The sequence below is a fragment of the Leucoraja erinacea genome, chromosome 31 (genome assembly GCF_028641065.1).
Source record: "Leucoraja erinacea ecotype New England chromosome 31, Leri_hhj_1, whole genome shotgun sequence".
NCBI classification, from domain to species: domain Eukaryota; kingdom Metazoa; phylum Chordata; class Chondrichthyes; order Rajiformes; family Rajidae; genus Leucoraja; species Leucoraja erinaceus.
In genome coordinates, this window is record NC_073407.1 from 4,880,687 (window position 1) to 4,893,896 (window position 13,210).

At 49.2% G+C, this 13,210-nt stretch overlaps 1 protein-coding gene across 3 annotated transcripts in view; it reads right to left on the reverse strand.

Moving 5' to 3' along the window:
- Nucleotides 1-13,210, reverse strand: part of ralgps1 (Ral GEF with PH domain and SH3 binding motif 1) — a 679,800-nt gene that overhangs the window by 505,065 nt on the left and 161,525 nt on the right. The window lies entirely within an intron of this gene.

Here is a 13,210-nt window from a genome sequence, read left to right on the forward strand (position 1 = left end):
AGGAGGGGGAGAGAAGGGGGAGAAGGGGGGAGAAGGGGGGAGAAGGGGGGAGAAGGGGGGAGAAGGGGGAGGAGGGGGGGGGGAGAAGAGGGGGGGAAAGGGGGGAGGGGGGGGAGAAGGGGGGAGAAGGGGGAGGAGAAGGGGGAGAGGGGAGAGAGGGGGGGAGAGAGGGAGAAGAGAGAAGGGGAGAGGGGAGAGAGAGAGAGGGGGGTGGGAGAGAGAGGGAGGGGGGAGAAGGGGAGAGAGGGGGGAGAAGGGGGAGAGAGGGGGGGGAGGGGGGGAAGGGGGGAGAGAAGGGGAGAAGAAGGGGAGAGAAGGGGAGAAGAAGGGGAGAGAGAAGGGGAGAGAAGGGGAGAGAGAAGGGGAGGAGAGAAGGGGGGGGAGGGGGGGGAGAGAAGGGGGAGAGAAGGGGGAGAGAGGAGGGGGGAGAGAAGGGGAGGGGAGAAGGGGAGAGAAGAGAGGGGAGAGAAGGGGAGAGAAGGGGGGGGAGAAGGGGGGGAGAAGAAGGGGGAGAGAAGGGGGAGAGAAGGGGAGAGAAGGGGAGAGAAGGGGGGGAGAAGGGGAGAGAAGGGGAGAGAAGGGGGGAGAAGGGGAGAGAAGGGGAGAGAAGGGGAGAGAAGGGGGGGGAAGGGGGAAGGAGAAGGGGAGAGAGGGGGAGAAGGGGAGAGAGAGATGGGGGGGAGAAGGGGAGAGAAGGGGAGAGAAGGGAAGAGAAGGGGGGGAGAAGGGACCTAGGGTTGAGATTTTTGATTGGAGAAAGGCTAACTTTGAGGAGATGCGAAAGGATTTAAAAGGAGTAAATTGGGACAGTTTGTTTTATGGGAAAGCTGTGGAAGAGAAATGGAGTACATTTAAAGGTGAAATTTTAAGAGTACAGAATCTTTATGTCCCTGTTCGGTTGAAAGGAAATCGTAAAAATTGTAAAGAACCATGGTTTTCAAGGGAAATTGGACATTTGGTTCGGAAAAAGAGGGAGATCTACAATAATTACAGGCAGCATGGAGTAAATGAGGTGCTTGAGGAGTATAAAGAATGTAAAAAGAATCTTAAGAAAGAAATTAGAAAAGCTAAAAGAAGATATGAGGTTGCTTTGGTAAGTTGCCTGGTACCTGTCCCAAAGAAGACCTATCCCACTCACCACAATGACTACAGACCAGTAGCGCTCACTTCACATATTATGAAGACATTTGAGAGACTTGTCCTCTCCTACCTCAGGACTAGTGTGTCAACTCAAATGGATCCTTTACAGTTTGCATATCAGCCCAACATCAGTGTCGATGATGCCCTTATTTACATGCTGCAGAGGGCGTACACACATCTGGACATCCCTGATGCATCTGTAAGAATTACATTCTTTGACTTCTCTAGCGCTTTTAACACAATTCAGCCTCGACTGCTAGGGGAGAAGATGGAGAAGATGAAGGTGGATCCATTAATGGTACTGTGGTGTTTGGATTACCTTTTCCTCAGACCACAGTATGTGCGCCTACAGAACAATGTCTCAAGCACCATCATGAGCAGCACAGGGGCTCCACAAGGAACTGTGCTGGCTCCATTCCTGTTTACCATCTACACAGCGGATTGTCAATATAACACCAACAGCTGCTTTTTGCAGAAATTTTCAGATGACACAGCTGTTGTAGGCCTCATCAAAGGGGGCAATGAGGAGGAGTATAGAGACACAATTAACAACTTTGTGGAGTGGAGTGCACACAATAACCTCCATCTCAACACCACAAAAACGAAGGAGATAGTTGTGGATTTCAGGAGGGGGAGGAGGAGGACTCAACCAACACCAATCACCATCAGGGGCACTGAGGTGGAGGTGGTCGCCAACCACAGGTACCTTGGTGTGCAGCTTGACAGTGAGCTGGACTGGAAGAGTCATATGGAGGCGGTGTGCAGGAAGGGACAAAGTAGACTGTATTTTTTAAGGAGGCTAAAGTCATTTAATATCTGTCAACCCCTACTGTGCAGTGTCTACCATTCAGTGGTGGCCAGTGCTCTGTTTTTTGCTGTGGCCTGTTGGGGAGAAGGCGCCCGAATAGCGGACAAAAACAGACTGGATAAGCTGATCAGGAAGGCCGGCTCAGTGGTTGGGGCAGAGCAACTAACGGTCAAGCAGGTGGCAGAGGCCAGAACTCTGAAAAAACTAGGCTCAATAATGACCAACCCCACTCACCCACTCCACGCCCTGAAGGTGATCAAGTGCAGCATCTTCAGTCAGAGACTGATTGCACCAATGTGCAAAACAGAGAGACATAGGAAGTCTTGTATACCAGCTGCTATAAGGTTTTATAATGCACAAAAATTTTAACTTATTATGTATTGAAGATATCTGTTGAAATGCGTGGTGTTATGTCTGTCTTGAAGCTGTTGTGGCACTGTAATTTCCTGTAAAGGATTATTAAAGGTTATTCTATTCTAAGTAAGGTAAAAGTAAATCCGAAGGGTTTCTACCGCTATATTAATAGCAAAAGGATAACGAGGGATAAAATTGGTCCATTAGAGAGTCAGAGTGGACAACTATCTGCAGAGCCAAAAGAGATGGGGGAGATATTGAACAGTTTCTTTTCTTCGGTATTCACCAAGGAGAAGGATATTGAATTATGTGAGGTAAGGGAAACAAGTAGAGTAGCTATGGAAACTATGAGGATCAAAGAAGAGGAAGTACTGACACTTTTGAGAAATATAAAAGTGGATAAGTCTCCAGGTCCGGACAGGATATTCCCTAGGACATTGAGGGAAGTTAGTGTAGAAATAGCAGGGGCTATGGAAGAAATATTTCAAATGTCATTAGAAACGGGAATAGTGCCGGAGGATTGGCGTACTGCGCATGTTGTTCCATTGTTTAAAAAGGGGTCTAAGAGTAAACCTAGCAATTATAGACCTGTTAGTTTGACGTCAGTGGTGGGCAAATTAATGGAAAGAATACTTAGAGATAATATATATATAAGCATCTGGATAAACATGGTCTGATTAGGAACAGTCAACATGGATTTGTGCCTGGAAGGTCATGTTTAACTAATCTTCTTGAATTTTTTGAAGATGTTACTCGGGAAATTGATGAGGGTAAAGCAGTGGATCTTGTGTATATGGACTTCAGTAAGGCCTTTGACAAGGTTCCTCATGGAAGGTTGGTTAAGAAGGTTCAATGGTTGGGTATTAATGATGGAGTAGCAAGATGGATTCAACAGTGGCTGAATGGGAGATGCCAGAGAGTAATGGTGGATGGTTGTTTGTCAGGTTGGAGGCCAGTGACAAGTGGGGTGCCACAGGGATCTGTGTTGGGTCCACTGTTGTTTGTCATGTACATCAATGATCTGGATGATGGTGTGGTAAATTGGATTAGTAAGTATGCAGATGATACTAAGATAGGTGGGGTTGCGAGTAATGAAGTAGAGTTTCAAAGTCTACAGAGAGATTTATGCCAGTTGGATGAGTGGGCTGAAAGATGGCAGATGGAGTTTAATGCTGATAAGTGTGAGGTGCTACATCTTGGCAGGACAAATCAAAATAGGACGTACATGGTAAATGGTAGGGAATTGAAGAATGTTTGTGAACAGAGGGATCTGGGAATAACTGTGCACAGTTCCCTGAAAGTGGAATCTCATGTAGATAGGGTGGTAAAGAAAGCTTTTGGTGTGCTGGCCTTTATAAATCAGAGCATTGAGTATAGAAGTTGGGATGTAATGTTAAAATTGTACAAGGCATTGGTGAGGCCAATTCTGGATTATGGTGTACAATTTTGGTCGCCTAATTATAGGAAGGATGTCAACAAAATAGAGAGAGTACAGAGGAGATTTACTAGAATGTTGCCTGGGTTTCAGCAACTAAGTTACAGAGAAAGGTTGAACAAGTTAGGACTTTATTCTTTGGAGCGCAGAAGGTTAAGGGGGGACTTGATAGAGGTTTTTAAAATGATGAGAGGGATAGACAGAGTTGACGTGGAAACGCTTTTCCCACTGAGAGTAGGGAAGTTTCAAACAAGGGGACATGACTTGAGAATTAAGGGACTGAAGTTTAGGGGTAACATGAGGGGGAACTTCTTTACTCAGAGAGTGGTAGCTGTGTGGAATGAGCTTCCAGTGAAGGTGGTGGAGGCAGGTTCGTTTTTATCATTTTAAAAATAAATTGGATAGTTATATGGATGGGAAGGGAATGGAGGGTTATGGTCTGAGCGCAGGTATATGGGACTAGGGGAGATTATGTGTTCGGCACGAACTAGAAGGGTCGAGATGGCCTGTTTCCGTGCTGTAATTGTTATATGGTTATATTGTTATAAGCGGAGAGAAGGGGGGGAGAAGGGGAGAGAAGGGGAGAGAAGGGGAGAGAAGGGGAGAGAAGGGGGGAGGGGAAGGGGAGAGAAGGGGAGAGAAGGGGAGAGAAGGGGAGAGAAGGGGAGAGAAGGGGAGAGAAGGGGAGAGAAGGGGGGAGATGGAGTGGAGATACTTTTAAGAAGTATAATAAAGTTGGTCTTCCTTGGTCCTGAAAACTCCAATGAGCCAATCAAAATGCCCGGTCAGCGAAGGAGATTGCCTACAGCTGCCCTAGACTGCCTGTAACTAAATAGCGATCCCACTCCACTACGAGTCAAAAAGAACCATGCCGAACAATTTTTACTCGTGGAAAATTTTTCAACCTGCTGAAAATTTTTCCGTGACCTAGCTGAGGCCACGAGTATTCGGGAACTTCCATCGAGCATGAAGGAGAGTTCCAGTGACCTCATAGGACCTCCTAGGACCACGTGTCGACCATGCTGCGAGTTTGAAGGTCGATGACACTCTTCTAAACTCGCGGATTAGGTCGCCCAAGTGGGACAGGCCCTTAACGATCGCATGCACTAGCCACATCTAATCCGTATCCATCTCATACACTGAAACCCCTCTAGATGACCTTCTACCTGGTCTTGGAGCAATCTCTGTGGCAATGAGACCAATCGCAATATTAGGCTAGGAACTCAGATACTTTATATAATGTACCTACATTTACATAGCCAACCAAAACGTAAAAGATTTCTCATGGGATGGAGAAGACATCTCACACAAACAAGATTGGTTCTACGGTAAGAAACATGACAGGTACCATCATATTGCGGGGGGCATCCCAGAACTTGCCCAAGGACTTTACAGTTCACGGTCTACACGTGGAGTCACAGCCTCATAACGCCATAAGGCCACAATGTCATCGAGCCATGGAGAGCCAGAGAGAGAGAGAGACATAGCGAGCCAGACAGTTGTAGAGGACACACATGGAACTGCAGATGCTGGTTTACAAAGAAGTGGTGGTCAACTCAGCAGGTCAGGGAGCATTTCAGGAGAACATGGATACATAACGGTGAGTGTGTCTGGGGATTCTCAGGGACTGTGGGAGTCCAAAGATTGAAGTCTTTTACAGGATTTGGCATTCGTCGTACAGGGGGTCACGGTGGCACAGCGGTAGAGTTGCTGCCTTACAGCGCTTGCAGCGCCAGGGACCCGGAATCAATCCCAACTACGGGTGCTGTCTGTACGGTGTTTGTACGTTCTCCCCGTGACCACGTGGGTTTTCTCAGAGATCTTCGGTTTCCTCCCACACTCCAAAGACGTGCAGGTTTGTGGGTTAATTGGCTTGGTATAAGTGTAAAATTGTCCCCAGTGTGTGTGGGATAGTGTTTATGGGATCGCTGGTCGGCGCAGACTCGGTGGATCGAAGGGCCTGTTTCTGCGCTGTGTCTCTAAACTAAACTAAAGTTCAATATAGAAACATAGAAACTAGGTGTAGGAGGAGGCCATTTGGCCCTTCGAGCCTGCACCGCCATTCATTGTGATCATGGCTGATCTTCCACAATCAGTAACTCATGCCCGCCTTCTCCCCAGATCCCTTGATTCCGCAAGCCTCTAATAGTGGAGAAATATCCCTCAATACAATTATGGTAGTTCAGACATAAAACTGAGTCTCAAAAATGTAAGTCCAGATAATCATCTTCAGAGTTGTCGGTCAGAGATGAAGGATCAATCCCCAGAGCAAAGAAAGAGCCAACCCTTTAGATTATTTAAATGTGTGTAGAATAATGAATGTGGGACAAATCAGAAACAGATAGGGTGAGGGTTTAGTATTTACATCAACGACCTAGAGGAGGGGATGTATTGTGAAGGTTACAAGTTTACTGACAATAAGGGTCGAGACCCTTCTTCAGACTGATGTCAGGGGAGAGGGAGGTACATATATTAAGAAGTGTAAGGTATGAAACCAGGACATCGGAGAGACTAAGCGTAGGTTGGGCGATCGTTTCGCCGAACACCTCCGCTCAGTCCGCAATAACCAACCTGACCTCCCGGTGGCTCAGCACTTCAACTCCCCCTCCCATTCCCAATCCGACCTCTCTGTCCTGGGTCTCTTCCATTGCCAGAGTGAGCAACAGCGGAAATTGGAGGAACAGCACCTCATATTCCGCCTGGGGACCATGCGTCCGGATGGCATTAACATTGAATACTCCCAATTTTGCTAGCCCTTGCTGTCTCCTCCCTTTCCTTAACCCTCGAGCTGCCACCCTCCCATCCGCCTGCCCTCGGGCTCCTCCTCCTCCCCTTTTCCTTCCTTCTGCCCCCCCACCCCCCATCAGTCTGAAGAAGGGTTTCGGCACGAAACGTCGCCTATTTCCTTCGCTCCATAGATGCTGCTGCACCCGCTGAGTTTCTCCAGCAATTTTGTGTACCAAGCGAAATGACATGCTGTGTTTAGACCACTGTGTTTCTGCAAAGGGATGTGGATAGAGTGAACGACTGGGAAAAACCTGGCAAATGGTGTTTTAACATGGGGAAAGCGTGAAGTCATGCACTACCTGAAGAGAAACCGGAAGGCAGAATATTACTTCAATGGGTTGCAAGCGGGAGCAATCCGGGGGGATCCAGGCATCACCGTGCAGGAATCACCAAGAGTTAGCAGGCAGGCACAGTGACAAAGCGGTAGAATTGCTGCCTTACAACGCCGGAGACCCGGGTTCGATCCTGACTACGGGTGCTGCCTGTACGGAGTTTGTACGTTCTCCCCGCCACCGCGTGGGTTTTCCCCGAGTGCTCCAGTTTCCTCCCGCACTCCAAAGATATACAGGTTTGTAACTGGCTTGGTATAAAATGTAAATTGTCCCTAGTGTGTGTAGGATAGTGTTCGTGTGCAGGGATCGCTGGTCGGTACAGACTCGGTGGGAGAGAAGGCATGGGTGACGTTTCGGGGCGAGACCCTTCTTCAGACTGATGTCTGGGGAGAGGGAGGTACATATATAAAGAAATGTAAGGTGTGAAACCAGGACAAAGGGAATGGAGATCAAGGAAAATGTAGAACAGATCATTGTTAGCTGGGAGAAGATAACGACAAAGCAGACAGAGATAAAATGTAGCCGGAGACAGTACGACTGGTCGGAGAACTGGGAAGGGGGAGGGATGGAGAGAGGGGGAAAGCAAGGGTTACCATCCTCCCTTCACCTCTGGGACAGCTTTGGAGTCGCAACCCAGACTGATGGAACGAACACGTCTATTTCAGTGCAAGCGCGAGTAAAGAGTGGGAAAGCTTGGCCCGTTTCCCGGTGGGCAAATTCTCATGCAAGCAAGACCCTAATTCATCGCTGACTGTCAGTAACTTGGAGACGTTTGATGAGAAACACAAAAAGGATGGCTGTTCCAGCAATAAGGAAAAATCACACCAGGGCATGAAGAGGTGGTCCATGGAACATGAAGCTGAGGTCTGATGTGGCGCCAGTGTTATATGTACTCCTGGCATCAGACGTGTACATGAGGGATAGTCCTCTTCCCAAGAGGGACATTCCTTACTGTGGTGAACAGGTTCATTTACTGGAAGACGGGTTCTCAACAATGATGGCACATGGAGAGCTCTTAATAGTGGCGCCAAATTCCAGAGCCAGACTCAGTCAATAGGCTCAGTGCTCACTCCCAAGTGACGTGATTAGCAGAGGTGATTGAAAGTGTGCAGTAGTGTTCTCACACAACACACCACACACCTTCTTCCTCATCCCACAGCGGCAATCCTCTCTCTTGCCATTTCCATCCCCAGCTTTCCTCAGCTTGCTGGATTTTACCATCTTTAGTTTTCAGTTTAGAGACACAGCGCAGAAGCAGGCCGTTCGGCCCACCGAGTCCATGCTGACCAGCGATCCCTGCACATTAAAACTACCCTACACACATTAGAGGCAATTTACATTTATACCTGTACGTCTTTGGAGTATGGGAGGAAACCAGAGCGCCCGGAGAAAACCCACGCAGGTGACGGGGAGAACGTACAAACTCCGTACAGACAGCACCCATAGTCAGGATCTAACCCGGGTCTCTGGCGCTGTAAGGCAGTAGCTCTACCGCTGGGCCACCGTGTTGCCCACTGGTGGCAGAGCATGGTTATCCGTGGGCGGCACGGTGGCATAGCGGCAGAGCTGTTGTAACACAAAGACACCAAGGTGGAGAATTAAAACAGAGACAGAGATCCGGGTTCCATCCCAACCTCGGGGCCTGTCTGTGCGGAGTTTGCACTTCCTCCCCGAGACCGTGTGGGTTCCCTCCGGGTGCTCCGGTTTCCTCCCACATCCCAAAGACGCGCGGGTTTGTAGGTCAATTGCCCTCGGTAAATGTTCCTGTGTGTAGGAAGTGGATGTGAAAGTGGGATAACATAGAACTGGTGTGAGCAGGTGATTAATGGGCGGCGTGGACTCAAAGGGCTGAAGGGCCTGTGTCCATGCTGTATCTCTAAACTAAACTACAAAACAGAAAATACTGCAGGGCAGACAGCATCTGTGAAAAGATGAATGGAGCCACTATTTCTGTCTGAAGGCCCCGTGTCTAAGTTGCAAGAGAACAAGAATAGAGACACAAGAGACTGCAGGTGTTGGAATCGTCAGAACACACAGAATGCTGGAGGAATTTAAAGGGTCGGGCAGCATCTGTGGAGGGAATGGAAAGGCAACATTTCAAGTTCTGATCCTTCTTCAAGCATAGTTTTAGTCTCTCATCACGTGTACCGAGGTACAGTGAAAAGCTTTTGTTGCGAACTAACCAGCCAGCGGAAAGACTATACATGATTCCAATCGAGCCATTTACAGTGTACAGATACATGATGAGGGGGATAATGTGAATAACGTCTAGTGCAAGATTTAAAGCCAGACAAGGTTGAACAAGAGGGTTACACAAAAAAGCTGGAGAAACTCAGCGGGTGCAGCAGCATCTATGGAGCGAAGGAAATAGGCAACGTTTCGGGCCGAAACCCTTCTTCAGACTGATCGGGGGCGGGGGTGGGTGGGGACAAGAAAGGGAAAAGGAGGAGTAGCCAGAAGGCTGGGGGATGGGAGGAGACAGCAGGGGGGCTGAGGAAGGGGAGGAGACAGCAAGGACTAACAAAATTGGGAGAATTCGATGTTCATGCCCCCGGGGTGCAGACTCCCCAAACGGAATATGAGGTGCTGTTCCTCCAATTTCCGGTGCTGCTCGCTGTGGCCATGGAGGAGACCCAGGACAGAGAGGTCGGAGACGGAGTGGGAGGGGGAGTTGAAGTGCTGAGCCACCGGGAGGTCAGCTTGGTTATTGCAGACCGAGCGGAGGTGTTCGGCGAAACGATCGCCCAACCTCCGCTTGGTCTCACCGATATAGATCTGCTGACATCTAGAGCAGCGGACGCAATAGATGAGGTTGGAAGAGATGCAGGTAAACCTCTGTCGCACCTGGAACGATTGCTTGGGTCCTTGAACGGAGTCGAGGGGGGAGGTAAAGGGACAAGTGTTGCATCTCTTGCGGTTGCAAGGGAAAGTGCCCGGGGAGGGGGTGGACCGAGAGGGAAGGGAAGAATTGACAAGGGAGTTATGGAGGGAGCGGTCTTTGCGGAAGGCAGATATGGGGGGAGATGGGAAGGTGTGGCGAGTAGTGGGGTCACGTTGGAGGTGGCGAAACTGACGGAGGATTACTTTTTGTATGTGACGGCTGGTGGGGTGAAAGGTGAGGACTAGGGGGACTCGGCCCTTGTTGCGAGTGCGGGGATGGGGAGAGAGAGCAGTGTTGCGGGGTATGGAAGAGACCCTGGTGCGAGCCTCATTTATGGTGGAGGAGGGGAACCCCCGTTCCCTGAATAGTGAGGACATTTCAGATGTCCTGGTGTGGAACGCCTCATCCGTGGAGCAGATGCGGCGTAGACGGAGGAATTGGGAGTAGGGGATGGAGTCCTTACAGGAAGCAGGGTGGGAAGAAGTGTAGTCCAGATAGCCATGGGAGTCAGTGGGTTTATAGTGTATGTCGGTTAGAAGTCTATCACCTGCAATGGAGATAGTGAGGTCAAGGAATGGTAGGGAAGTGTCGGAAATGGTTCAGGTGTATTTGAGTGCCAGATGGAAGTTAGTGGTGAAGTGGATGAAGTCAGTCAGTTGTGGGCGGGTGCAGGAGGTGGCACCAAAGCAGTCGTCGATGTAGCGGAGGTAGAGGTCGGGGATGGGGCCCTGGTATGTATTGAACAAGGATTGCTCGACGTAACCTACAAATAGGCAGGCATAGCTGGGGCCCATGCGTGTGCCCATAGCTATGCCTTGTATTTGGAGGAAGTGGGAGTGGAAGAGACCCTGGTGCGAGCCTCATTTATGGTGGAGGAGGGGAACCCCCGTTCCCTGAATAGTGAGGACATTTCAGATGTCCTGGTGTGAAATGGTTGAAGGTTGAACAAGATGTTTAAGAAGGAACTGCAGATGCTGGAAAATCGAAGGTGCACAAAAATGCTGGAGAAACTCAGCGGGTGCAGCAGCATCTATGGAGCGAAGGAAATAGGCAATGTTTCAGGCCGAAACGTTGCCTATTTCCTTCGCTCCATAGATGCTGCTGCGCCCGCTGAGTTTCTCCAGCATTTTTGTGTGCCAACATTGAACAAGATGATGGATTACACTGGATGCACAACATAGAAACAGGCCATTCTGCCCAACCAGTGCAGGCTGGTGTTTATGCTCAACCTAAGCCTCCAGCATTGGCTAGTCTAAACCTGCGGGCATAATCCTCTCTCCCCTCCCATCTCACCTTTATTCAGTCTACTCAATACTAAGTGTAGGAAGGAACTGCAGATGCTGGTTTAATGGTTTAAGATGCCTGTCCCGCTGAGTTACTCCAGCTTTTTGTGTCTATCTACTCAATGCTATGCACTTCAACCACTCTATGGTGATATGTTTCACATTCTAACCAGTATGGATGGCACAGTTTGCTCGAGAGGCTGAATGAGCTATTTTCTTGCACAGAGGAACACAGATGTCAGATGGTCAACATCCAGAGCCTGTTGAGCCATCAATGATTAATCTGTACCTCAAATTATTTTAACCACTTTAGCTCCATATCACGGAAAACATTGGCCATTCGGTAAGCGTGGTCAATGCCCCCTCATTCTTCTAAACTCCAGTAACCACTGGGCCTGTCCTCACTGGAGTTCAGGCGGGGACCTCGTTGAAACTTACCGAATAGTGAAAGGCCGGGATAGAGTGGATGTGGAGTGGATGTTTCCACTGGTGGGAGAGTTGAGGACCAGAGGGCACAGCCTCAGAACAAATGGACATTCCTTTAGAAAGGAGATGAGGAAGAATTTCTTCAGCCACAGACGGTGGTGGAGGCCAAGCCATCAGGTATTTTTAAGGCAGAGATTGACAGATTCTAAAGGCGTCATAGATCATGGGGGCAAAGGCAGGAGAATGGGGTTGAGAGGGAAAGATAGATCAGCCATGGTTGAATGGGGGAGTAGATGTGATGGGCCGAATGGCCTGATTCTGCTCCCATGACTTAAAGTTCCTCTCATTGCCAAGTACCAGAAACACCATTTGGGCATTGATTGCCAGTACGGCTGGTTGTTATCCAGTGGATTACAAGATACAAGAGACGTTTATTTGTCACGTACCAATTGGTACAGTGAAATGTGTGGTCGCCATACAGCCATATAATAATAATGAGCACAGAACACGATAGTCTTTAACACAGACATCCCCGCACAGCGGAATCAAAGTTTCTCACTGCGAGGGAAGGCTCCAAAATTCAGTCATCCTCCTCTGTTGTCCTCCTGTGATCGCAGGGCCCCCGAACCCCGCGCTGTCGCCGATACGGGCGGCCCGATGTTCATGGCCAGCTCGCCGGGGTGATGGAAGTCCGACATCGAGACTGGAGAACATCCTCAGCGGCTTGGACATCCGAATCGACCACCTCCTACTGGAGTCCGCAGCTCCCGAAGTCCACAGACGGGGCGGAGATTCAATGCTGGCAGACCTCGGCAAAGGGTCCCAGGACTCCGCCGCCCGCGTTGGATTACGACACACAAGGGAGGAGGCCGGGGATTGTGGTGCTGGTACGTTTGCGAAGACTACGGAAAGCAGGTCTCCCCACTACACACCTACGAACTTTTTATAGGGGGACAATCGAGAGCACATTAACCTACGGCATCACTTCCTGGTTCGGGAGCTGCAAGGCGTACGAACGGCACATAGAAACATAGAAACATAGAAATTAGGTGCAGGAGTAGGCCATTCGGCCCTTCGAGCCTGCACCGCCATTCAATATGATCATGGCTGATCATCCAACTCAGTATCCCGTACCTGCCTTCTCTCCATACCCCCTGATCCCCTTAGCCACAAGGACCACATCTAACTCCCTCTTAAATATAGCCAATGAACTAGCCTCAACTACCCTCTGTGGCAGAGAGTTCCAGAGATTCACCACTCTCTGAGTGAAAAAAAGTTCTTCTCATCTCGGTTTTAAAGGATTTCCCCTTTATCCTTAAGCTGTGACCCCCTGGTCCTGGACTTCCCCAACATCGGGAACAATCTTCCTGCATCTAGCCTGTCCAACCCCTTAAGAATTTTGTAAGTTTCTATAAGATCCCTCTCAATCTTCTAAATTCTAGAGAGTATAAACCAAGTCTATCCAGTCTTTCTTCATAAGACAGTCCTGACATCCCAGGAATCAGTCTGGTGAACCTTCTCTGCACTCCCTCTATGGCAATAATGTCCTTCCTCAGATTTGGAGACCAAAACTGTACGCAATACTCCAGGTGTGGTCTCACCAAGACCCTGTACAACTGCAGTAGAACCTCTCTGCTCCTATACTCAAATCCTTTGCAATGAAAGCTAACATACCATTCGCTTTCTTTACTGCCTGCTGCACCTGCATGCCTACCTTCAATGACTGGTGTACCATGACACCCAGGTCTCGCTGCATCTCCCCCT